Consider the following 23,614-nt stretch of genomic DNA (forward strand, 5'->3'; position numbering starts at 1 on the left):
GCCACTTTTTCACATCATTGGGCAAGGAAGGAGGAACCTTTTGGGTAATTACTTCCCATAAAGTTCTAGCGCTCCAATAAGCATCAAACTTTTCTACTTCCTGGGAGACAGGGAACTCGTAAGGAGGACGAAGATCTACGGAAGGAATAGTCTGAAGTAGGCCGTATTGTCTTTTTTACCCTGCAGGGATAGTAAAAAGTCATACGGGACAAGCTTGGAAGACGGCAGAAAGGTTGCTTGTTGACACCAAACATCCTTTCTATTTTCCACCAAGGGATGACCCACTTGATGGCAAAATTGCAAGATTCGAAGACCTTCTTCCATTCATGGCGCCCCATCTTAGAGAAGCGTTTCTTCCTCCTCACGAAGCAATTTGGAGTGTACTTCTCAATGTTGTCTAGAGGGCTAATTAATTCCAGTCTTTCCATTAGCCACATCTGTAAAAAAATTACAATGCAAATAAATTATTATTACTATACAAAAATATATTTTTGATTTCTGTAATTAAAAATATTATTTTTCTACCTGTAATAAAATTGGAGAGCCCCGAAAAGGTGCTTTTGGATTCCTCTTTAATTCATCAAGACTAATCATAGTCTCTCCAACTATTAAAGGCATTGGATTTCTCCCTGATTCAATTTGTTCTAATACAGTGGTTATAATTGATTGACCCTCATTATTTTTACCACTAGTAAGAAAAAATTGATTGAGCATACAAAATAAGAAATCACTTCTTCTATAAACATGAAAAGATTCGGAGTAAGGTTTATCAAAATAATAGCGAGCAAATTCTTTCAAGTTAACTATGTTACCATCTACTATTTTTGATAGATCTGTGTCTTTTAAATGGAAGAGGCGTTCAAAATCCTTATAATAATATGCATCTATTCTAGGGATTACTACAAGATCTATTGCAGGGAAACCTAAAATAGCACCAAATTCTTCTGGCAAAGGGCTAATTTCATCATACCCTATTCTAAAGCAATGAGTATCTACATCCCAATATTCTAGAGCGGTATGAATAAAATCTGAGTCAAGATCTACCCCTTTGATACCATAAATACCCCCCAAGTGAAACACATCTAATTCTTTTCTTTCTTTGGCATTAAGAGATTGACACTATTCATGGGTGTAATTGGTAAAAGTTTTGGTGACTAGAGACATGATATTATTTTTCTAAAAGCTAAGAAATATTTTATCTGCTGAAATTATGAAGAGAATCAGCTGGGTAGGGGGCTATTTATGCACAAAATCGGAGCAGTTTTATTCTGGGAAGGATTCGGGATCAGCGCTCTTTAGCGCCAGACGCCAACTCTTGGCGCCTAACGCCAGAGCCTGGCGCCAAATGCTAAGTGTAGCGCCTGGCGCTACACCAAAACGCGTGGCGCCAGCTGGCGCCAATACGCCTCATTGTACGCGCTTTCTGCAAAACCACGTTTTCGACTTAATTCGAGTCTGCTAACGACTTTACGGTTTTCTTATCTTTTTCTAAATATTATTTTATTCCTCTCTTTTAATTAATATAACTATTATATTAATTTATATTATTTTTTTAGATTTTATTTATACTAATTTCCGAGTTTTTATAAATTCAATATTTTATTTGACTTTTTCCTTTTTTTTTCATTTTTTCTTTTTGGGGGAGAAAGTCGGATACCCTCCATCAATAATAAAAATGACGGAATTTTTGCGCAAAATTTTTTGTCACAATTCCTTGCACACACAAACATGCGCATAATAAAATAATAATAAAAAATGAAAAAACATGATAAATATAAAATAAACTCATAATAGTATGTATATACAAACATGTCTAAAAAATGAGTCTAACTAAAAGGCAAAGTTCTACACAAAGTCAAAATAAATAATAAAAAAAACTACGGCACCGGGGGACGTAAACCCATCATCGCATAAAACTCCGTTGTATGAGGAGTAACCTCTCCACCAGTTCCGGCTCCAGCTCCAGCATCAGCTCCAGTCTCCGCGAAAGGAGGAAAGCTCAACGTAGGACCCGTCCACCCGAGATCAACTTGAGGCTGAGGCTGTGGAGGCTGCTGCGATGACGAGCCAACCTCGTACATCCCACCACCTCTAAGAGCCAAGGTAGCCTCTCCCTGGCCTACCGGCGCAGCATGTGCACCCTCAGAGGAAGAACCTGAGCCCTATACCCGAGCAGCCTCAGAACGACCGCCCCTACCTCCCGAAGTAGTGCGGCGACGTCTCGAGCTAGACCTTGTCGGGTCCCTCCGCACCTCAGGTCTCGTGCGGGTACGAGAAGGAATGGGCTGATCCTGCAAAAGAAATTAAAACCAGAAACAGGCAAAATAAAAGCGGTAATACAAGAACATATGAAGGGAAGGCTACCTCCTGAACAGCGTCGTCTCGACGAGAGGTAGCCACGTTTCTCATCCAAACAAGCTGGCTCCGGAAGGCATCTATGCATCGTGCCATCGCCGAAACCACCTCGAGTGAGAATTGTCAAAGAAATAAGCAGTAAACATGCATAACATATATGGACAAAAGTTGCAAATAAACAATCTTACCCGAGTCTAGTGGCGAGGAATCGACCGCTCTACGAAGCGCTCGTCCTCAGGAGCCGGAGGAATCATCTCCTCAATCGGCCCATATGTCCCCTGATAATGGATAGACATACGAGGTGGCACGAACTCAGTAGTATCGTCCTGACAAAGCAAAACAAAATCAGTAAAGCATTACTTGGGGGCTACTTAACGAAAGGTAAAAGCTGAAAAATCGTACCGCCACATCCTCAGCAGGTACAGGAACTGGAGCTAACAACGGCAGTAGCTCCTCCGCATAGCATCGCCCAGGGATCGTGTAAGATCGCCAAGGGGTACCAGCTCCCTCTGACATGCTCAACAACCTCGTGGTGTTAAACATGTGACGTGGTGGAGGAGCAGGAACGACAAATGTATCGAAGGAATGCTGAATAGCAACCCTCTCTCCAAGATATGCAGTCGCTCCATAGGTCCCCAAGAAATAGCGACGCTCAGCAGAATACTGCGCGGCTAACCCAGGGACTGCCAGGTCGAACCACAATCGATGCAGCACCTTAGCTCCAGCAAAGAGCGCCAGTCAGGCAAGAGTCTATCTAAGGCATCACAAAATGTCAAATAAGAAAAGAATCATATCGAGATGAGCCAATCTCGGACATATGCAGTGGACATCCTCACACGGCGGCTGCCCCACGAAGCACTAACTAGAAGCCTGCGCGGCGACGGTCTCGCCGGCGCAGCTGAGGGGAAGTACTCGTAGAACCAGATCTATAAGAAACTAAGGTCATCAACAAATGCTAATTAAAATGTAGAGCTAAACTTTACAAGGAATAAGGTTTACCTCTACGACCCTCCAAAAGCTGGACAAAGAAACATTCGACCCAAAGGATCGATGTCGACACGAGTCCCTCAATGTTCGAATGAAATTAGCATAGGCCAAGCTGGCCCAGTCATAAGACCCGATCCGGTGTAGATCACCGACGGCAGGAAGGTAGTAAAGCAGCGCCCTACTACCCTTGCCAGGGGAGAACGTCCCTGACAGCAAGATGAGTGCAAAGATGCGTACCCGCTACTCTCGGGTAGTCGCACCATCGTCCAAAGCCGCAGCTAAAGTCGAGCGGCGAATCCCCCTAGCACTGAACTGAGTCGACTCAACCTCAGCTCGAGCTTGAATAGCAATCGGACCCAACAGCTCCTAGACCTCTGGAGAAAAGACGTCGATCCTGCTGTCGAACGGCTGTGGCACGGAGCTAAACTCCAATCCTGTGATGAGACTGAAGTCGGTAGGAGTGACCGTCATCTCACCCCAAGGAAAGTGGAAAGTGTTGGTGGTATCCCAAAAGAACTCCACCAGAGAACGAACTACATGGTGACCCCCACTGAAGGCAACCATGGCCTAGGAAGTCTCGTACAACGCATCAAGCCCTCACGACTCCTATAGAAGTCTCGTCTGATCATCTCTGGCGATGTACATCTTGTACAGATTGCCCAAGCCGTCACATCTGGAACCATGACAGCGCGTCCTCCCAACAGTGATACCCCGTCTCACCCTCTCAGAAATGTGGTGGACGGGAGAAAAGTACAAGGTCTTCTCATCCCACTCGGGGAGTCGGCCAAGTGAAGTGGACGGCTCGGTATCGTCCTCTACGGGCTCATGCTCCCGTCGAACGTCTCGGGACTGTGAACCCGAACCTCGCTGTCTAGCCATGCTACATTGTGCAGAATTTTCATAAATTAAGGTTTTATAGTATCTAAGGTTCGCTTAGCCGCATGATAATATGTTCGCAAAAAAACAGAGTACGTAGTACTAAAGCAGAGCACAAATTCAAATTGAGCATAGCGGCATTTTTCAAGCAATCAAACAATTTCTTGCAATACTATAGTAATTATTGTGACAAATTGGACAAGAATTGCTAGCAAAAACATCAAGAACAAGCCACATTGCATTCCCGACCTTAAGAGGTTCAACAATGACAATTCGTTCATTTCTTCACCAAATTGAGTCAAACAAGTCTCAAATTACTCCCCAGGCAATATATAAATATAATTAAGCAATTTCATGGCATAAAATTTGACAAACAAAGAGAATTAAGCATTCTAAATTTCGAATTTTCATGAAATTTAAGAATAAAAACATGCAAAATTCATTAAAACCGGTGTGAGTTTGAAGAAAACTTACATAGATCGGGAAAATGGATGGAATGAGCTTTGATTTGCAACAAATTTGAGCGAATTTGGTTGAAAAACGAGCAAGAACGAAGCAAATGAAGTTCTGAGAATTTTCGAGCAAGAAACGCGACGAGCAGCAGCAAAAATGAAGAAGAGAAGGGTATTTAAGGAATACCCAACTCTGGCACCAAGCGCCAGACCTTGGCGTCAATCGATGGTTTTAGCTCCTGGCGCTAACTCCAGCGTCTAGCGCTACATCCAGATTATTGGCGCTGATGTTATGTCAGCGGCGCCAGAATGTTCAGCCACTCAGTACGGTTATTCTAACCTTTTGCAACAGGTTTTGGGTTCCTTGGCGCCATTTAGCCCCTCTAAGAAATTAGACACGATTTTTAGTAATCGGCTTGATTACACAAAGTGATCGACCTGATGAAAGATCGTCTCACTTGGCTTAAAGCGCCTAAGCATTGGCTCATCGCGAAAGGCACCGACGTACTGGTTCATTCGCAAAAGGCACCGACATATTGGCTCATTCATTCAGCAAAAGGTACCGACATACAAGTTCAAAAGAAGAAAAAGCGCCGACGTACAGGCATAGCGGAAGCAAAGTTCAAGCGAACTTTTAAAGATCGACAAGCGGAGATCTTCGGTAATTTCCTTTGGAAAATTATCACAATAAATGAGGATAGCTTCAAGCGAGGATATCTTCGGCCAAGTTTCCTAGATTGTGGAAAGTTGTCACAAACAACTGAAGGTGATTTCAAGCGAAATTGTCTTCGATCATGTTCCCTTAGACGTGGAAGATTGTCATAAAGCGGAAGAAGGTCATTTCCAGCGAACAATCTTCAATATTGGAAGCAGTTACAAGCGTAGCGGTTTTCAAGCGGGATGGCATTCTCTTGGAAGAAGGTCATCAAAACAGGAAATACAGCAACAAATCGGTTACTTCAGAGACGTGTGCTCGACGGTGCAAGATACACGTTTCTTAACTCTTTTATCTGTTTAACTAACGCTAGTTTGCAGGTATCGGCGTTACAAGAGTGATTTAGGATCACAGAACGTTCTGAATCATTCTCCGTCCTTATTGATACTTTGACTTTTGTTTTGGAAACTTGCGTTTCTCCAAACTCAGTCAAAGTGGGGGCTTCTGTAGACACCCATTTGTGTCTCCCCAAAACTAAACCCAGTGATGAGTACCTTTTGCGTCGAATCATAATCGAATGAAGTGAAAGTGTGGAAAGTTTAGTGTTGCGGATAGTTTTAATTTCTTTTCTCTTCTCTCTGTTTTTGAAAATCTATTTTAAGAAAACAACCAATCCAGTTTGGTTGGTCCATGATATGGGTCCAATAGTGGTGTAGTTGGAAGGAATTTGAAAAGAGTTTTCCAACGATATATTATAAGCCCAATTCCGATGAATATTGAGGAGGTTATGGCCAAATTACTGAACTGGGCCCGATTTGAGTCTTATATGCGGCCCAATGATCTAGAGGAGGGCCTAATATGGATTTATCATTCTTAATGCAATTAGGAATGATTTTATTCTTCTAGATTCTTCTAGAAGGTTCTTTTCATTCCTAATTCAATTAGCATTGATAAATTGACTTTTGTTGACTTTTTAGAGTTTTAATCAGAATAAAAGAACGTTTTGAGGAAAATACGGTTTTATCCTCCTGTACGGCAATTTCTATCTGATTTTAAGAAAACGCGTTAATTTATTAGTCAGCGCCAAACGCCAGCTATAGCGCCTGACGCTACGCTTGGCACCTGGCACTAGCCTTAGCGTCTTGCGCTAACTCGGGTTTTCGCGTCAGAACTCTGTTTTTGATGTTTTATCTTTTTGGCTGATTTTTTTCTATAAATAGCTTCCTAAAAACTCCGTTTTGATTCACCAATTCTCACCAACTCTCATCAAGATTTTCTTAATTACTCTCTCTCTCTCTCTTTTCTAAACTAGCCTTCTCTCAAATATAAAAATTCTGCATTCGCAAGACTTAGATACACCTAGCCATATTCGAAGTTGCCTTCGCCCTAGACGTGAAAGGTTTAATTTCTGAGGGTTTGGTCCCAAATTTCTCTTTCAATTATTTAATTTAATTGTTCTGTTTATTATTTTCCTTGAATTTACTAACGTGTGTATTTTGTTATTAGAAAGAGGTACGAGGAATCCAAGTAAGTGTTTTAATTGTTTACATTATTATTATGTTATAGATATCATGCTTAGGTTGTTATTATGATATTCCTAGTATCATGTTTAGGATAAAGAATATAATGTCGATTATGATTTCTATGATGCCTCCTATGTTCTTCCTAATATTTATGATTGTTAGTATCATGTTAGGATTAAAGCTTTGATTTTTATTGCTTAGTGACATGCTAGGGTTTGTTATTAATCTTGTTAGTATCATGCCTAGGATCTTGATATCATTATGCTTTAACATGATTATGAATATTATTATTTTTATTATGATTCTTTATTATGTTGCTTGATATATATTTATTGTTATTGCTTGATTACGCCTTTTATGCATGTTTAAAGGGAATTGGTACTTGTAATCACGCTTAATTAGATAATTAATAATCTTGTTTAGGGTTAATTCGATTATAATTCAAGTGATCGCCAATAATAGATTTATTTTTGCATTAATATTCAACCAACATAGATTAAACGGATTTAGAATTAATCCTATTGATTGCATGTTAGTCAGAAAGCGCACATGAATACGATCTGAATAAAGTAGAGGCCTATTATTAGGGCAGGTTCAATTTCTTTTAGGTTGGATTTGTACCTTCATCCCCGAACCCTATTTGGTTCAAGACCTCATGGAGTTGACGATCTCTTGGATCGTTAAGGGGTGTAACCTTCGCCCTGTGAACGGTTTACAAGTTCCTAAAACTTGTTGGCGACTCTTTTGCTCTATCTTCTTTCCCTTTGGACGCCATCGTACTTTAGTGTATGATCACAGTGGGGTTCAAGCTAGGGGATTAATGCTTGAAATATTCCCTACAACTACCCATAATTACTTGAGTAGGGTACTCAAGAGAGCTACGTTTGGCCTAATTCCTTAAGAAAGGATACGTAGGCAACCCTTTACGGGTGCGGCCACTTTATTTTTTTAAAAATCTCGCATCCCAGAATTAATAAAAAATTCGACAGAAAATCGACGGAACATCGGCGTAATAGAAAAAGATCTGGCACCAACCGATGAACGTCAGCGCCAGACGATGGCAACCGTCGCCTGACGCCAGACCGCCGCAACCAGCGCCAGTCGTAGATCTGTGGCGCCAATTTACAGTTACAAGTCTGGGAATGTTTCGGTGTTTTTCGGAAAATTTTCGATGTCCGTACTCGAAAAATTTCTGAAAAATTAATTCTTCGGTTTTCATTGCTTTAATAATATAAATTTAAAGTAAATTAAAAAGCAGTAATTTCATTAATAAAATAAATTACATTATTTATGGAATTTAAATAAAGCTTAAATAAATTATTTTTAAATAAAAAATAAACCAAGTCTAATAATTGGAAATTAAGCAATGCTCTTAATCTTCTTTCTCTTTCTTAGCCCTTTTCCAATTTTTGTCTGCTTCTTCTTCCTCATCCATAACCTTAGCTAGTAGGCATCCTTTAGAGGACCTACATTCAATCTTGGAGTAAATAGTTTCCCCCTCATCTAGTACTCCATGCTTCTTTTCTACCCAGGCTTTCTTTTCTGTGGTGTTAGCTTTCCTTTTTCCCTTATCTTTTGCAGTACTTTTCTTCTTAGGTATTATAGGTGTTTTGAATTCGATCCTTTCACCCAGGCGTTCCTTAGCAGGAATCACCTTGTCACCTAGACGACTCTTCACATCAGCTTTACTCTGATTTTTCTTCACGTCCTTTGTGGGTTTCCTTAGAAGCCACTTTTTCACATCATTAGGCAAGGAAGGAGGAATCTTTTGGGTAATGACTTCCCATAAAGTTCTAGCGCTCCAATAAGCATCAAATTTGTCTATTTCCTGAGAGATAGGGAACTCGTAGGGACGACGAAGATCACCGGAAGGAATAGTCTGAAGTAGGCCGTATTGTCTTTTTACCATGCAGGGATAATAAAAAGTCATACGGGACAAGCTTGGAAGATGACAGAAAGGCTGCTTGTTGACACCAACCATCTTTTCTATTTTCCACCAAGGGATGACCCACTTGATGGCAAAATTACAAGACTCGAAGACCTTCTTCCATTCATGGCGCCCCATCTTAGAGAAGCGTTTCTTCCTTCTCACGAAGCAATTTGGGGTATACTTCTCAATGTTGTCCGGAGGGCTAATTAATTCCAGTCTTTTCATTAGCCACATCTGTAAAAAATTGCAATGCAAATAAATTATTACTATACAAAAATATATTTTTGATTTCTGTAATTAAAAATATTATTTTTCTACCTGTAATAAAATTGGAGACCCCCGAAAAGGTGCTTTTGGATTCCTCTTTAATTCATCAAGACTAAGCATGGTCTCTCCAACTATTAATGGCATTGGATTTCTCCCTGATTCAATTTGTTCTAAAACAGTGGATATAATTGATTGACCCTCATTACTTTTACCACTAGTAAGAAAAAATTGATTAAGCATGCAAAATAAGAAAGCCCTTCTTCTATAAACATGAAAAGATTCAGAATAAGGCCTATCAAAATAATGGCGAGCAAATTCTTTCAAATTAACTATGCTACCATCTACTATTTTTGATAGATCTTTGTCTTTTAAATTGAAGAAGCGTTCAAAATCCTTATAATAATATTCATTTATTCTAGGGATTACTACAAGATCTAGTGCGGGGAAGCCTAAAATAGCACCAAATTCTTCCGGCAAAGGGCTAATTTCATCATACCCTATTATAAAGCAATGAGTATCTACATGGTATGAATAAAATCTGAATCAAGATCTACCCCTTTGATACCATAAATACCCCCGAAGTGATAAACATCTAATTCTTTTCTCTCTTTGGCATTAAGTGACCGTCACCATTCATGGGTGTTGTTGGTAAAACTTTTGGAGACTAAAGACATGATTTTATTTTTCTAAAAGCTAAGAAATATTTTATCTGCCGAAATTATGAAGAGAATCGGCTGGGCAGGGGGTTATTTATACACAAAATCGGAGCAGTTTTAATCTACGAAGGATTCGGAGTCAGCGCTCATTAGCGCTAGACGCCAATATTGGCGCCTGACGCTAGAGCCTGGCGCCAAACGCTAAGTGTAGTGCCTGGCGCTACACCAAAACGCGTGGCGCCAGCTGGCGCCAATATGCCTCATCGTACGCGTTTTCTAAAAACCGTGTTTTTGCCTTGATTCGAGTCTGCTAACGACTTTACGGTTTCCTTATCTTTTTCTAAATATTCATTATTCTTCCCTTTTAATTAATATAGTTATTATATTAATTATATTATTTTTCTGATTTTATTTAAACTAATTTCCAAGTTTTTATAAATCCAATATTTTTTTTATTTGGCTTTTCCTTTTTGAGGGAGAAAGTCGGATACCCTCCATAAAAAATAATAAAATTGACGGTATTTTTGCGCAAAATTATTTTTTCACATTTTCCTTGCACACACAAACATGCACATAATAATAAAAAATGAAAAACATGATAAATAAAGAATAAACTCATAGAATGTATATACAAAACATGTCTAAATAATGAGTCTAACTAAAAGGCAATGTTCTATACAAAGTCAAAATAAAATAAATAAAAGCACAGGAACAAACTACGGCGCCGGGGGACGTAAACCCATCATCTCATAAAACTCTGTCGTACGAGGAGTAACCGCTCCACCAGCTCCAACACCAGCTCCAGTTCCCTCGGGAGGAGGAAAACTCAACACGGGACCCGTCCACCCAAGATCAACCTGAGGTTGAGGCTGCGGAGGCTGCTGCGATGACGAGCCGACCTCGTACATCCCACCACCTCTAAGAGCCGAGGTAGCTTCTCCTTGGCCTACCGGCGCAGCATGTGCACCCTCAGATGAAGAGCCTGAGCCCTCTACCGCCTCAGTACGAGCAGCCTTAGAACGACCGCCCCGACCTCCCGAAGTACTGCGGCGACGTCTCGAGCTAGACCTCGCCGGATCCCTCCGCACCTCAGGTCTCGTGCGGGTACGAGAAGGAATGGGCTGACCCTTCAAAAGAAATTAAAATCAGAAACAGGAAAAATAAAAGCGGTAATACAAGAACATATGAAGGGAAGACTACCTCCTGAACGGCGTCGTCTCGACGGCAGGTAGCCACGTACCTCATCCGGACAAGCTGGCTCCGGAAGGCATATATGCATCGTGCCATTGTCGAAACCACCTCGCGTGAGAACTGTCAGAGAAATAAAGTCAGTAAACATACATAACATATATGTACAAAAGTTGCAAATAAACAATCTTACCCGAGTCTGGTGGCGAGGAATCGACCGCTCCACAAAGCGCTAGTCCTCAGGAGCCGGAGGAATCATCTCCTAAATCGGCCCATATGTCCCTTGATAATGGATAGACATACGGGGTGGCACGAACTCAGCAGCATCATCCTGACAAGGAAAAACAAAATCAGTAAAGCAATACTTGGGGGCTACTTAACGAAAGGTAAAAACTGAAAAATAGTACCGCTACATCCTCAACAGGTACAGGAACCGGAGCTAACAAAGGAAGTAGCTCCTCCCCATAGCACCGCCCAGGGATCGTGTAAGATCGCCAAGGGGTACCAGCTCCCTCTGACATGCTCACCAACCTCGTGGCGTTAAACATGTGACGTGGTGGAGGAACAGGAACGACAAAGGTGTCGGAGGAATGCTGAATAGAAACCCTCTCTCCAAGATATACAGCTGCTCCATAGGTCCCTAATAAATAGCGACGCTCTGCAGAATACTGCGCGGCTAACCCAGGGACTGCCAGGTCGACCCACGGTCGGTACAGCACCTCAGGCTCCTGCAAAGAGCGTCAATCAGGCAAGAATCTATCTAAGGCATCGCAAAATGTCAAAAAAAGAAAAGAATCATATCGAGATGATCCAATCTCGGACATAAGCAGTGGACATCCCCACACGGCGGCTGCCCCAGGAAGCACTAACTGGAAGCCTGCGCAGCGACGGTCTTGCCGGTGCAGCTGAGGGGAAGTACTCATAGAAACAGATCTACAAGAAGCTAAAGTTATCAGCAAGTGCTAACTAAAATGTAGAGCTAAAATTTTTAGGGAATAAAGGATACCTCTACGACCCTCCAAAAGCCGGATAGAGCGACATTCGCCTCGAAGGACCGATGTCGACACGAGTCCCGTAGCGCTCGGATGAAATCAGCATAGGCCAAGCTGGCCTAGTCATAAGTCTCAATCCAGTGTAGATCGCGGACGACATGAAGGTAGTAAAGCAGCTCCCTACTACCCTTGTCAGGGGAGAACGTCCCTGACAGTAAGATGAGTGCAAAGATGCGTACCTGCTGCTCTCGGGTAGTCGCACCATCGTCAAAAGCCGCTGCTAGAGTCGAGCGGCGAATCCCCCTAGCACTGAACTGAGTCGACTCTATCTCAGCTCGAGCTCGGATAGCAATCTGACCCAACATCTCCTCAACCTCAGGAGAAAAGACGTCGATCCCGCTGTCAAACGGCAGTGGCACGGAGCTAAACTCCAGTCCTGTGATGAGACTGAAGTCGGTAGGAGTGACCATCATCTCACCCCAAGGGAAGTGGAAAGTGTTGGTGGTGTCCCAAAAAGAACTCCACCAGAGCACGGACTACATGGTGACCCCCACTAGAGGCAACCATGGCCTCGGTGGTCTCGTACAGCCTAGTAAGCCCGCAAGACTCACATTGAAGTCTCGTCTGATCATCTTTGGCGATGTACATCTTGTATAGATCGCCCAAGCCGTCACAGCCGGAACCATGACAGTGTGTCCTCCCAACGATGATGCCCCATCTCACCCTCTCAGAGATGTGGTGGACGGAAGAAAAGTAAAAGGTCCGCTCATCCCACTCAGGGAGTCGGCTGAGCGAAGTGGACGGCTCGGCATCGTCCTCTATGGGCTCGTGCTCCCGTCGAACGTCTAGGGACCGTGAACCCGAACCTCGCTGTCTAGCCATGCTACATTGTGCAGAATTATCATAAATTAAGGTTCTATAGTATTTAAAGTTCGCCTAGCCACATGATACTATCTTCGCAAAAAACAGAGTACGTAATACTAAAACAGAGCACAAATTCAAATTGAGCATGCACGACATTTTTCAAGCAATCAAACAATTTCTTGCAATACTATGGTAATTATTGTGACAAATTGGACAAGAATTGCTAGCAAAAACATCGAGAACAAGCCACATTGTTTTCCCAACCTTATGAGGTCCAACAATGGAAATTTGTTCATTTCTTCTCCAAATTGAGTTAAACAAGTCTCAAATTACTCCCAAGGCAATATATAAACATAATCAAGCAATTTCATGGCATAAAATTTTGAATTTTCAAGAAATTTGTGAATAAACATATGCAAAATTCATTAAAACTGGTGTGAGTTTGAAGGAAACTTACATAGATCGGGAAAATAGATGGAATAAGCTTTGATTTGCAACAAATTTGAGCGAATTTGGTTAAGAAACGAGCAAGAACGGATTAAACAAAGTTATGAGAATTCTCGAGCAAGAAACACGAGCAACAGCAGCGGAAATGAAGAAGAGAAGGGTATTTAAGGAAAACCCGACTCTAGCGCCAAGCGCCAGACCTTGGCGTTAGTCAATAAGCGTAGCGCCTGGCGCTAGCTCCAGCGTCTGGCGCTACAACCACATTATTGGCGCTGATGTTATTTCAGCGCCGCCAGAATGTTTAGCCACTCAGTACGGTTGTTCCAACTTTTTGCAATATGTTTAGGGTTCCTTGGTACGCCAGTTATCCCCTCTAAGCAATTTGACATGATTCTTAGTAATTGGCTTGATTATATAAAGTGATCGACCTGATGAAAGATCGTCTCACTTAGCTTAAAGTGCCTAAGCATTGGCTCATCGCAAAAAGGCACCGACATACTGGTTTATTCGGAAAGGCACCGACATACTGGTTCATAATTCAGCAAAAGGCACCAACATACAGGCTCACAAGCAACAAAAGCGCCAACGTACAGGCATAGCGGAAGCAAAGTTCAAGAGAGATTTTAAAGATCGACAAGCGGAGGTCTTTGGTAATTTTCTTTGAAAAATTATCGCAACAATTGAGGATAGCTTCAAGCGAGGATACCTTTGGCAGCATTCCCTAGATTGCGGAGAGTAGTCACAAACAACTGAAGGTGATTTCAAGCGAAGTTGTCTTCGATCGTGTTCCCTAAGATGTGGAAGATGGTCACAAAGCGGAAGAGGATCGTTTCAAGCGAAGCAATCTTCGATAGTGTTCCCTGGCTTGTGGAATATTATCATGGCGAAATTGGAAGCGGTTACAAGCGTAGCAGTTTTCAAGCGAGATGGCATTCTCTAGCTTGTAGGAGGTCATCAAAACAACAAGGATACGACAACAAATCGGTTACTTTCAGAGACGTGTGCTCGACGGTGCAAGATATACGTTTCTTAACTCTCTTGTATGTTTTAACTAACGCTAGTTTGCAAGTATCGGCATTACAAGAATGATTTAGGATCGCAGAACGTTCAGAATCATTCTCCATCCCTATCGATACTTTGACTTTTGTTTTGGAAACTTGCGTTTCTCCAAACTCAGTCAAAGAGGGGGCTTCTGTAGACACCCATTTGTGTCTCCCCAAAACCAAACCCAATGATGAGTACCTTTCATGTCGAATCATAATCGAATGAAGTGAAAGTGTGGAAAGTTTAGTGTTGCGGATAGTTTTAATTTCTTTTCTCTTCTCTCTGTTATTGAAAACCTATTTTAAGAAAACAACCAATCCAGTTTGGTTGGTCCATGATATGGGTCCAATAATAGTGTAATTGGATAGGGCTTGAAAAGACCTTTCCGACGATGTATTATAAGCCCAATTCCAATGAATATTGAGGAAGTTATGGGCAAATTATTGAACTGGGCCCGGTTTGAGCCTTATATGCGGCCCAATGATCTAGAGGAGGGCCTAATATAGATTTATCATTCCTAATGCAATTAGGAATGGTTTTAGTCTTCTAGATTCTTCTAGAAGGTTCTTTTCATTACTAATTCAATTAGCATTGATTAATTGACTTTTGTTGACTTTTTAGAGTTTTAATCAGAATAAAAGAACGTTTTTGAGGAAAATACGATTTTATCCTCCCGTACGGCAATTTCTATCTGATTTTTAGAAAACGCGTCGATTTCTTAGTCAGCGCCAAACGCCAGCATTAGCGCCTGACGCTAAGCTTGGCGCCTGGCGCTAATGTCAGCGTCTGGCGCTAACCTTGGTTTTACGCGTCAGAACTCTGTTTTGATTTTTTTTATCTTTTGGCTAATTTTCTCTATAAATAGCGTTCTAAAAACCCCGTTTTCATTCATCAGTTTTCACCAATTCTCACCAACTCTCATCAAGATTCTCTTGATTATTCTCTCTCTCTTTTCTAAACTAGCCTTCTCACAAATATAAAAATTCCTCATTCATTAGATTTAGTTACACCTAGCCATATTCGAAGTTGCCTTTGCCCTAGACGTGAAAGGTTTAATTTCTGAGGGTTTGGTCCCAAATCTCTCTTTCAATTATTTAATTTAATATTGTTTGTTTATTATTTTCCTTGAAGTTACTAACGCGTGTATTTTGTTATTAGAAAGAGGTACGAGGCATTCAATTAAGTACTTTAATTATTTAATTGATATTATGATATAGAAATCATGCTTAGGTTGTTATTTTGATTCCTAGTATCATGTTAGGATGTTTTCCTTAATTTGATGTTTAGGGTGACAACAATAAATTCCTAGTATCATGTCTAGGGTAACTTTAATACCAAGTATGATTAAAAGTATGATGCCTTTTATGTTCTTCCTAATATTTATGATTGTTAGTATCATGTTAGGGTTAAAGATTTGATTTTTATTGCTTAGTGACATGCTAGGGTTTGTTATTAATCTTGTTAGTATCATGCCTAGGATCTTGCTATTATTATGCTTTAACATGAATATTATGATTATAATTGTTATGATGATGATTTATGATTATTTTGATTATAATTATTATAATTATTATCATTATGTTGGTTGATGTTATTTTTATTGTTATTGCTTGATCACGCCTTTATTGCATGTTTAAAGGGAATTTGTACTTGTAATCACGCTTAATAAGATAATTAATAATCTTGTTTAGGGTTAATTTGATTATAATTCAAGTGATCGCCAATAATAGATTTATTTGTGCATTAAATTCAACCAACGTAGATAAACAGGTTTAGGATTAATTCTATTGATTGCATGTTAGTAAGAAAGCGCACATGAATACGATCAGAATAAAGTAAAGGCCTATTATTAGGGCAGGTTCAGTCTCTTTTAGATTGAATTTGTACCTTCATCCCCGAACTACCAGTCATGGTTCTAGACCTATTGGAGTTGACGATCTCCTGGATCGTTAAGGGGTGTAACCTTCAACATATTTGGGTAGTTGATTGTGAAGAGAGAAGAGCAAGAAATCAGAATCTTATGGAAGTGAATTTATAATAATGATAAGGTGGCAGAGTTGATTAAAGGAAAAATTCTTGTTGGTTGATTGTGAATTAGTGCCCCTCCTCCCCTGACACTTATAGTATAATTTGTTGATTATATCTGCATCCTACTTTTGAAACTATAATGTCAACTAATCTATATCTTAACAGTTATCAGGCACTTTTACTAAGTCATCCAATGAAAGACATGGTGATATTGCAGAATACCAGCCATTTATAAAGTATGTATCTTGTTTCATACTCTGTTCTCTATATAGCTTTTTCTTTCATATAAGTTGAATTTCTCTTCTTGAACTAATTTATTTAGAATATTATGCTAGCTCCATTAGAATACATGATAAGTAATTACATGTGTGAGTTTGATTTCCTCACCCCTTAAAAAGTTTCACCTATGCCCCTTATGAACAGTAGTCCCGCGTGGGAATGGCACGTGCAAATGATGACATGGCAGATCACTTCTTTTTTTATTTAAAAAAATCCTCTCTCCTCTCTCCTCTAAGTCTTTCTCATCTCACTTTCTCTCTCTTGCAAGAGCTTTCTTTAAGCTTCAACAATGGGGATGACGCATCTGATCCTCTCATGGCTCTTAAGGTACAGAAAAGCAAGGTTCATTTGTTGCTTTAAATTTCCGTCAAACTTGGTGAAATTTCTAGTATAGAAAGAAAGATCTAGCTAGGATTTTATCTTAGTTTTAGCCGATTTAACCGATTTGAAGATATTGATCTTGATACTATTCCTCTTGTTGAGATGGAGAGATGTGCATCATAATTCATTAATTGTTTGTTGGCAATGTTTTGGATGCTCACTAATTACACTAAGTCACAAATTCACAATCGTTATATGTATCATAAGCCTTGCTTTCATCACCCTATTTAAAGTGATTTAAACTTATATTCACCAATTCTATATTATATTTTCACTTATTATAGCTCTGATTTAATCTGATAGTACTGAAAAAACCTTACTTTTACTGAGAAAGACCGATGTATTTTACATTATTTTGCAGTATATTGACAAAGCTAATGATCGAAAAGCTTAGGGGAAGAAGGATTTCATATATATGTTACCGGATGCCGTCAACCAACTGACGACATTGATGATTTATCTGGATTGAAGATCTATGATATTGGTATATCTAAGCTAGATTATACTTTTTAATTTATTTTTATCAACATTAATAAGAAAGGTGTTTTGATAAATATATATATCTTGTATTTGTATAGAACAAATTTTCAAATGAATGATTAAATTTAATTGTTGGATGTCTTAAATTATATGAAGTATATTTTTATGGCTTTGGTTAATTCTATTATACTGAATTGTACATACTAGATCATGAATTTCTTTTACACAGGAAATGTAGATTTTGATGTAAAAGATAAAATACAAGAATACAACAATTATACGTATACAGGAAAAAAGTTCAATAATATCGTCAAAAATAAAATACAGGAATAATACAGCTAGCAGGAAAATAATGCAATATATTTTTTTATATAAAAAAAAACTTTAGAGAACGGTTATCTAACTTAGTAGTTCTCTATTGTAATGCAATATAGAACTGTTGAGTACTCTAAACCGTTCTATTTTCCTTCATTATTGTACGATTATAGGAAGGAAAAAGAGAACGGTTGTGACTAACAACCGTTCTCTATTTGTTAGTATATAAAACGCCTTATTGACCTGTTCTCAATACTTTATACATCGCTTAGCAGAAGAGCGGTCCTAAAGCGTTCTTTAAAACCTATTACAACCGTTCCCTAAGCCCTTTTTTGTACTAGTGATAATTCATAATAGGCCCTCCTCTAGATCATTGCGCCGCATATAAAGATCAAACCGGGTCCAATTTAGTAATTTGGTCATAATTTCCTCATTATTCATCGGAATTGGGCTTATAATATATCATTGGAAAGCTCTTTTCGAGCCCTATCCAACTACACTATTATTGGACCCTTGTCACAGAACAAACTAAACTAGATTGACTGTTTTCATAAAATAAAATAGGTTTTCGAAAACAGAAAGAGAGAATTTTAATTAAAACTAACCGCAACACTAGACTTTCCACACTTTCACTTCATTCGATTATGATTCAACGTGAAAGGTATTCATCACTGGATTTGGTTTTAGGGAGACACAAATGGGTGTCTACAAGAGGAAACCCAAAAACCTGAAGAACCCGACATATAAAGTCCCACTTAACTCTTCCATAAGTTTTGTTTATGTCTAGCTTCAAGGCTGCATAAAAACATTTCCTAACTTTGGAAGCATTCATAAATGACAGGATCTCATGCACCATCAAGCAATTATCAGACATCAACCTACCATGAAGGGTCAAAGGATCTCATGAAGGGACAAAGACATTCTGAAAATCCGAAACTATGTCTGGAAAAATCCAACGCAAATGACGAGCAAGACACTTAGATATGCATTTATAAATGACATTACAGAGACCTATCGATCTAAATTGAGAAACAAGCTTAGGGTGATCTACTTTAGGGAGAAAAACTAAGAACATCCAATTCCAGTCCTTAAGTAAATAACCTTGAGCAAAATAGAGCTGAACCGCATTCACAACATGATCACCCACCTCAGTCCAATAGGTCTTGAAAAAGCTGAAGTAAAACCATAAGGACTTGGAGACTTACTATCAGCAATACTAAACATCACTTGCCTAATATCATCAACTGAAAATAAAGCTAGCAAGGACTGATGATGTCTGTTAGACAAAGAAGGGAGGTGAAGGGAATCCCCAAGGGAACCAAGAAACTGAAGGCCTATCTGAATGCCTACTATATAGTGACCTGTAAAAATCCAGAACCAAAGAACGAATGTCCCCCGCATTTGAAACCCAAGAGTCGTCGTTGTCCTTAAGTCCAAGAATAATGTTCTTTTAACATCGAGCCTGGACTGCAAAAAAAGCAACCGAGTATGCTCATCACCAAATGCATCACAGTTCACTTTTGCTCGTTGTCTCCAAAAAAGAGAGGCCGCCTGAGCGTCTTCAATATTTTCCATTCTAAAAGTGCTAAACAAACAACCAATACTCTGAGAATTAAGATTAAAATAAGCATTAGTGACATCTGCAACCAAAGCTTTCCAATCAATGCCTGTAGGGAATATTTCAAGCATCCCACAGTTGAGCCCCACTGTGATCATACATTTAAGTATGGTGGAGTCCAAAGGGAAGGAAGCTAGAGTAAAAGAGTCGCCAACAAGTTTTAGGAACTTGTAAATCGTTCACAGGGTGAAGGTTACACCCCTTCACGATCCATGAGATCGCTAACTCCATAGTGGTATGGAACCATGATTGGATATTCGGGGATGAAGGTACAAATCCAACCTAAAAGAGATTGAACCTGCCCTAAAAATAGGCTTATTCTTTATTCTTCTCGTATTCATGCACAATCAATAGGTTAACCCTAAACATGTTTAATCTATGTTGGTTTAATATTAATGCACAAACAAATCTATTATTGGCAATCACTTGAATTATAATCATATTAGCCTAATTAAGATTATAAATTATCTTATTAAGCGTGATTGCAATTACAAATTCCCTTTAAACATGCATAAAAGGTGTGATCAAGCAATAACAATAATATATCAAGCAACAATGATAATAAGAACAATTATCATAAAGCATAATAATATTAATCTCATCAAAACATAATATTAGCAAGATCTTAGACATGATACTAACAAGATTAATAACAAATCCTAGCATGTTACTAAACAATAAAGATATTTATCCCTAACATGATAGAAGAAAGAATAAGAAGTAACCTAAACGTGATACTATAAACATACATGATATTAAAAGTATTAGTTAATATCGTAAACATGATACTAGGAAGCAATAAAAACATCCTAACATGATACTATGAATAAAAATTATTAAAGCATGCTTTCTATGACAAAATAATAATAATTAAATTACTTACTTGGTTGCCTCGAATCTCTTTCGAATAACAAAATACCCACGTTAGTAATTTCAAGGAAAATAATAAACCAAACAACTAATTTAAATAATTGAAATAGAGATTTGGGACCAAACCCTCAGAAATTATCAACCTTTCACGTCTAGGGCAAAGGCAACTTCGAACTTGGCTAGATGTGTCCAAGTCTCGCAAATGAGGAATATTGTATTTTGTAAAAAGGTGTAGAAGGGCTTAGAAAGAGCAAGAAAGAATAAGCTTATAAGCTTTTAGAGATAAGAGAATAGAATTAGATGATTGTTGATTGTTGGTCCCTGTGACAATGGAGGTCTAGGACCCTATTTATAGAAAAATAGTTCGAAAACCGATAGAGAAGAAATCAAGTTCCATTCGGAATAAAAAAACCTCCTGTCGCGAACGACAGGAGCCAGCGCCAGGCGAAAGACTTTGTCTTCCGTTGACAGGCTTGTCGTCTTGCGCTGAGTCAGAAATAAAACGCGCTTTGTACGCGAAATCCTCTTCTTAATATGACTAAGCAGCAAATTCCACGTTTATCAAATTAAAACAGGGTTTATCATAAAACACTTGTTTTATTCCAAGTAAAACTCTTTAAAATATAATTATCAATCCTAATATTATTAGAATTTAAAAGAACCTTCTAGATTATTCTAGAAGATTATAGTCAATCCTAATAACTTTAGGAATAATAATCAAATAGGCCCTCCTCTAGATCATTGAGCCGCATATAAATTTCATTTCGGGTCCAATTTAGTATTTTGGCCATAACTTCCTCATTATTATTCATCGAAATTGGGCTTATAATATATTGTTGGAAAGCTCTTTGCGAGATCAATCCAACTACACCATTATTGGACCCTTATCATGGACTAAACTAAATTGGATTGGCTATTTTCATAAACAAAGTATATTGTCAAAAACAGAAAAAGAGACATTTTAATAAAAAACAACCGCATTGCTAGACTTTTCACACTTTCACTTCGTTCGATAATCAAATGACGTGAAAAGGTATTCATCACTGGGTTTGGTTTTTGGGAGACACATTTGGGTGTCTACAATGCCCCACGCCTTTTTATGAGAAACACACTAAGCTAGTAGACAATGACGAAGAACATAAAGCCTTTTTTATAATGAAAACATAATAGATCTAGGGATATGTTCTACAAAAATAGTCCGAACCACAGCAGCAACATCCATAAAGTGTAGGCATCGGTTTTTAATTTTGTAAGGCCGTTTATAACTACCATAAGACAAAGAGTCACACAAAGCTACATGATTAGAAAACAAAATATGTTGGTGATGAACAGAGGTAGCTAGCCAATCCTGAAGCCAGTGGGAAGTAGCCAATGCTTTATTTAATCTCTCAAAGGTGGGGTCCATAAGTGTTCTTCTATTAGTCCAAGTGAAAGACGGTCCAAAAAACAGTATTTCAAGTAACCCATTGTCCAATTTCCACTGTATGAAATCACGATGGTCAGGAATGTCCAGATTACCTCCGACCTTATCCGATAAATATTCAACCTGGTTAAAATTGCCAACTAACACAACATTCAGATAAGTAGCTAATATATCAAAAATTTCCGACCACACAGTCATACTATCAAAAACTTGAGGCGCTCCATACAGAAACATGCCATGTTTTGTTACCAAAATCTCCACAACTCGACACAATATTACATGTAGAGAAACTTAAAGAGGCCTAATCACAATCGGGGCAAACCAAAACACACAACGCCCACCATTGTGACCCGCTAAATTAACACCCATAAAACCTGAACATGACAGGGAAGATAACTTGTGCATTACAGAATTTACAAACACCATAGTTTCAGCTAAGAATACAATATCAACACCATAAAAGTGGACTAAGGACGCGATGTAAGGAACTTTAGAGGAGTCCACCTGACCCAATCCCCTACAATTCCAAGACAGAATCTTCATCTGTTGCATGGTGGCCTTAAACGGGCGGCCAAAGAACTAGAATGAGACATCAAAGTTGGAGAAAAAGTACCAATGCCTTTACATTTCTTAACAGTGAGACATGAGAAACACCTAGTAGAAGCAGCCTTCGCTAAATTTTCATCAGAGTAGAGCATTAAATTCTCACCCGAGGTCGATATCTTCTTAGGCCAAAATGAATTAATCCTTTTAATGGTGAAGGGATTCGAGGCCCCTTATGCAATGAAACTGACGAAGAGATAGAGGTATTTGGCCATTTAAGAGTGTTTAACCTCGAGGGTCGAGGAAATTGAGCAGATTGGGTAGTAGTATTGGAAGGTGATGGTGGATAGGTGTCAGGGCAATATTGTTGTTTACTGGAGCGTGTAAAGGTTTTTTTGTGGGCTAATATATTAGGTTACGATGGTGTTTGGTACAGTTCATTTGGAACAATGCAAGTTTAATTTAATATAGGTTGTTGGTTCTGCTTATGGTTTCTTTTTTTTCAAGGGTGAGAAAAATGGAGTAGCAAACTCACGGTATCTTTTGTTGGGTTGCATGTTATGGGGTCGGGGTCGGTCGATGTTTTTGAAAAAGCTCATGAGATTCACTACGGTTGTTCTATATTTCTCTGTTCTCTTTAGGCCAATATTCGTATTAGAGAGATTCTAAGCGAGCAAAGTAGCAGAGTTACACGACCCGTTCTTATCAAATAGGAGTAGCCCTTTAATGATTTAAAGGGCAAGTATTCTGTTTATGGCTAACTTGTTGGGTTTTGATGAGTCCAACTCATCGCGAAAGAAAACCCGAGCCAAGAGCTCACTCACAATTAATATAATCACAAGATATAATAAACTTAAACAACAAGAATTAAGGAAAGATTAACACCAATGACGCGTGCTTCGCTCGTAACCCGAGCTCTTACTTGGGAAAGCTTTTAGTATCGCTCGCGCGAATACCTCCTACAAAAATCCACCCGCAACTCGACCCCGACAAGGTCCAATGCTTATAGGTTAGCTAAGCCCGACCTAATACTCGAGTAATTCTATGTGTTTAAAGATTTTCTCAATGAAGATGCCTTTTCTAACACCTTACTCAACTGAACAATCCCAAGGTATGCCTTGGATATTTATAAGGAGTGCTTCCTTGTGAATTCAACTCATCTTTCAATGTGGGACTTTTTCACAAAAAGATCCCGCAAAGAAAGAATGTTAAATTCAATCCTTAGTTAAATAAACCAAGGAATAACAATGTAACAAGTGTCACATGGCTAGGTGAGGATCACTTCCTCACTTGCTCCCCAATGCAGCTCACATGCATTGTGATTTAACCATGTGGCACCCAACCTTGAGCCCCAAGTTAGGTTCGATTGGGCTGCCACCTTTTGGCCCGCATCCATGACCCGCACCCGGGTTCGCGACCCGTTTCCATATGACATTGCCAC

General features: G+C 39.3%; 1 long non-coding RNA gene across 2 annotated transcripts; it reads left to right on the forward strand.

The window, feature by feature from the left end:
- Positions 1-16,227: 16,227 nt before the first annotated feature.
- LOC110712909 lies at positions 16,228-17,550 on the forward strand. 2 transcript variants are annotated; one of them, XR_002509725.1, is made up of 3 exons: positions 16,228-16,500; positions 16,812-16,870; positions 17,286-17,550. It is a non-coding gene; the product is annotated as an uncharacterized LOC110712909 (long non-coding RNA). The 2 variants fall into 2 exon arrangements; XR_002509724.1 differs by lacking the exon at positions 16,228-16,500 and having other exon boundaries at positions 16,763-16,870.
- The last annotated feature ends 6,064 nt before the right edge of the window (positions 17,551-23,614 follow it).

Source organism: Chenopodium quinoa, unplaced genomic scaffold, assembly GCF_001683475.1.
Source record: "Chenopodium quinoa cultivar QQ74 unplaced genomic scaffold, ASM168347v1, whole genome shotgun sequence".
Lineage (NCBI taxonomy): Eukaryota > Viridiplantae > Streptophyta > Magnoliopsida > Caryophyllales > Amaranthaceae > Chenopodium > Chenopodium quinoa.